We start from the raw sequence: 4,407 nt of genomic DNA on the forward strand, positions 1-4,407 counted from the left end.
AATCGAGCTGGACGAGCAGAGTCGACCATATACGGCGTTCACGGTGCCGGGACGGCCTCTGTACCAGTTCCGTATGATGCCCTTTGGCCTCTGCAACGCCGCACAACGCCTATGTAGACTGGTCGATAAGGTGATTCCGGTTGAGATGCGTTCAAACGTCTGTGCGTATCTCGACGACTTGCTGATTATTGCTGAGGCCTTCCAAACGCACGTGAAGATTCTGCGACAGGTTGCCGAGCGTCTACGAGAAGCAAATTTAACGATAGGGCTGAGCAAATCTAATTTTTGCTATAAAAACATTAAATACCTGGGATTTATAGTGGGAGGAGGAGCGCTGAAGATGGATCCGGATCGTGTGTCGGCCATTTTGCGCATTCCCGAGCCGCCATCTGTTCGAGAATTGCGTAGTTTCCTGGGAACTGCGGGCTGGTACCGGCGCTTTATGAAAAACTATGCTGAGATGGCCGGTCCGCTCACAGACGCCCTGAAAAAGTCGGGAAATGGAAAGTTTAAATTGACGGAGGAGGCAAAACGAGCCATGGGGGAGCTAAAAGCTGCACTCACCTCGGCACCAGTCCTGGTACACGCGGATTTCAAGCGGCACTTCTACGTACAGTGCGACGCCTCACATTATGGAGTAGGAGCCGTACTCTTCCAAAGGGATGACGAGCAGAACGAGAGGCCCATAGCGTTTTTCACTGCCAAACTGAATTGCCACCAAAAAACTACTCGGTGACAGAGAAAGAGTGTCTGGCAGCCCTCATGGCGATCCTTAAGTTCCGTCCGTACGTAGAGCTAATGCCGTTTACAGTCATAACTGACCACGCCAGTCTCATGGTGTTACGCCTGTCGCCTCGTGAACCGAGTTCCTAATAGCCAGTTCTATCTCCGGCAGATGCACATCCCAGTCCCGGTGATCGTCTTCCAGATACGCCCGAATCGCGCTGAGTACGCTGAGTTACTCTGCGGAGAATACACTGGCGTCCTCATATGAGTGACTCCGAATGCATCGGTCATCTCCTTAAAAGTTTTCGAGACGAACTGAGCCCCATTGTCCGAGTGAATCATCTCCGGCACTCCAAACTTGTAAAACACCTCGTGAACGAGGAATCTTACAACTTCCTTTGCTGTGGCCTTGGTCATGGTCTTTAGGAATGTGAACTTAGAGAACTGGTCAACTACAATAAATATCCACGCCTGACCGTTCTTTGACCGCGGATATTTGCCCAAAAAATCAATATAAAGTTTTTGGAACGGGCGCTCAGTGACCACTTCTTGCCCCATCCCGACCTGCATCCGATAATTCGGCGCTTTCGACTCCTTGCACACGGTGCACCGTCGGATATAATCCCGCACCTCTATCGCCATGTTCGGCCAGTAAAACTGCCTACGCAATAAGTGCAAGGTTTTCGCGATTCCTCCGTGCGCTGTCTTCTCTTCCGAATGTGCTTTGTCTATCAACGCGGCCGTCAGCGAACTCGGAACCCACAATTTCCAGACGGCGCCCTCCAGTTGATCATCCAATCGTTCAAAGCGCATGCGCTTAAATATCATGCCGTCAACAATCTGGAGATCAGGTAAGCGGTCTTGGTTCTCTGTTATTTCCTTCCTTAACTCCTGATATTCTCCAGATTCAAACTCCACCGTTTCAAAACCCAGGATACTACTCGGATCCACTTCCAGCTCTTCAATACTGCGTGACAATGTATCTGCCACTACATTGTCCGCTCCTTTACGGTGTTCTATGCCGAAATCGAAGGCCTGCAGTTGAAGGGACCAACGAGCTAAGAGACCATCCAGGTTCTTCATGGTCATGCTACAAGCTGGCAAAGCGACTGCGGTCAATCGGCGAGCATGACATATCGCTGCTGGAGGGTCAGGACAAGCGACAACTCATCCAAGAGAGGATTCGCGCTAGTTTACATCAGGCATACGAGCGTAGTAGGGTAAGATACAACCAGCGAGCTCGGGTGTTTTACGCGAGGCCGGGACAAGAGGTATTCCGCCGAAATTTTGTCCTTAGTGACTTCGGAAAAGGCTTTAATGCCAAGTTCGCGCGCAAATTCATCCGATGCCGGGTAGTGAAGCCAGTAGGAGAGAACGCGTATGCTCTGGAGGACCTTAACGGCCGTCCCATAGGAGTGTACCACGCCAAAGACCTGAGAATGTAGTGAGGTGTGGGTGTGGCCTACGTTTGGCGCGGCAGAAGAATGCAGGGCACGCCGGCGTGTGCTCAATAGTGTTCCGGAATCCGGTGGGCATGCCCACGCGTATGTTGTCCCTCCTGGGACTGACGACATACTCGTGGTGGTGTTCCAGTCCCACCTGAACGATAGGTGGCCAGGGCTGAGGGCGACGCGCCATCTAGCGGAAGTCCAGGGAGGCTCGATGGTGTATGGGGACATCGGGGGGAGCTGGAGCCGTCACTGGGGAAATTGGAAATTTTGTGCTTAAAACAGAAAGTTTGAAGTGAGTACAGAAAAGGCGGGCGATAAAATAGGTTCTAATGCAGAAAATTTTACAAACAGCCGGCAAGGAATATAGCCACCAGAACCGGGCCAGAAGGTTTCCTGGAGAGGGACACTGGAGTTCGAGAAAGTCGACTGCAGAGAAGAAGACTGCCCAACGGAACCTGAGTGAGTTCGTTCCAGTTGCGCGTGTGTGAGCCAAGTAGCGCGGGACGTGTGAAGGGGGAGGGTGAAAGAGAACGATTTAGCTGCCAGGGCGATTCTAGCCACACCGCACGATCGTTGCATCGCCTTCCAGTGCGTGCCACACGTTTGGTCTCATTCACCAAGTAACAACCCCGAAACCCTATTCACACACACACACACGCGCACACGTATACACGGACCTATATAAATTTAGGGCTGACCGGCCACGGCCAGCGATCGCCCACGTCGTTTGAACTTAAAGAAAAAAAACATAATCCGCACTCCAAACACCGTTCCACATTAAATGTTATTTTGTTCCGTGTGTTGTCCTTTATTTGGTAATTAGTATTAGCTTAAACCGTTTAACAAAAAATCTTGGCCACTGAAAAAAAAATATGTAAAAACACCAACACCTTTCACGAACCTAAATCTGCGATCAGCTGTTCAGTGCCAGAAGATTAACCCTTAGTGGGTGACGCGGGGGTCCCATCAGTCCACCGTATTTGGTCGAGCGATTTGTGGAAAAATATTGTTTATTGTTTATGTCCCGGGGACCCTTAACAAGAGCTCTTGGTAGGTTAAGTCTCCGTAGGGGCCCGAGTTAAATTAACTCCCGTAAAACTGGATCCACTCATCTACACATATTCCATTACGTATGGGTGAGGGTATCCCTGTTGGTTGAACGAAATTTCAGCAGTTATTTCCTTGTTTGCCTTTGTGTCGAACGTTTTGGTGTTTCTTAGTGGTTAGTGATAATTTTGAGTATAGCTATTTATTAATGAGAAAGATGAAATTGTCAATTTACGATTATTAAAGCTTGGATATATATTGAAGCATGATGCATTAAATTTAAAATAGAGGGAGGACGCGTGGCGTAAGCCATGGATTAGGCCAGCCGTTACCGTTCCAGCAGAGGGTGGCCAAAATGAACGTTGTGTTTGGTCACAGGTAGGGCGGGCGCGCGAAGTGATAACACCCAAGCTTCACCCACTTGATAGCCGTCTGTTTATGATTTTCTTTGTTGTTGTTAGGTTGTTGTTAGTTTTGATGTCCCGAGAAGTAGTATGTTTCCTTTTTTGTCTACATTTGGCGGGCAAGGGGAACTACCCAGCCCTGGGGTCGACAGCTAGCCGGCATTGCCCTCTGGGAAACAAGCCAAGTGTAACACTTTGGCACTTTCGTCAGCGGGGATAGTTGGTTTCGTTATCCCTAGCAGGGTCACACCCTTCAATGAGCGCCACCTTTTGAATTCGCTCCCTTTTCATATTCAGGGTCCCGCTCTTCTTCTCGCTCTCGTCCCACCCAACTACCGTTTTCTATTCACTCATGACTCTTTTCAAATTTTCATTTTATATCCATTATATTTTCTTATTTATCTTCTTGAACATTATTAATTAATAATCTAGGTTTATAAAAAGGAAACAAATACTAACAAAAAAATACTAACAAAAAAAATAAACCCTATTTCGGCCGACTTGGCAGCCCCCTTTGATAGAGGTTGTTGCTTCCTGATGCTTGCTGATGTTTACGCTTGTTTGTTACGTGGTGTTTTTTGTATGATCGTGATATTTTGTATAATTGTGGGTCGGACGGGTGTAGATGTGTGAAATGTGGTGATGTTATGTGATGTGTTATGAATGAGGGTATACATGCGTGGGTTGTGTGTGATGTGGGTGGATGAAGGTGTGTGAAATTGATTCGTGTGGTGGGGGTGGTGGTGGGTGGTGGTGGGGGGGGGGGGGTGTGTGGGGTA

The sequence above is a fragment of the Drosophila miranda genome (assembly GCF_003369915.1).
Source record: "Drosophila miranda strain MSH22 chromosome Y unlocalized genomic scaffold, D.miranda_PacBio2.1 Contig_Y1_pilon, whole genome shotgun sequence".
Classification (NCBI taxonomy): domain Eukaryota; kingdom Metazoa; phylum Arthropoda; class Insecta; order Diptera; family Drosophilidae; genus Drosophila; species Drosophila miranda.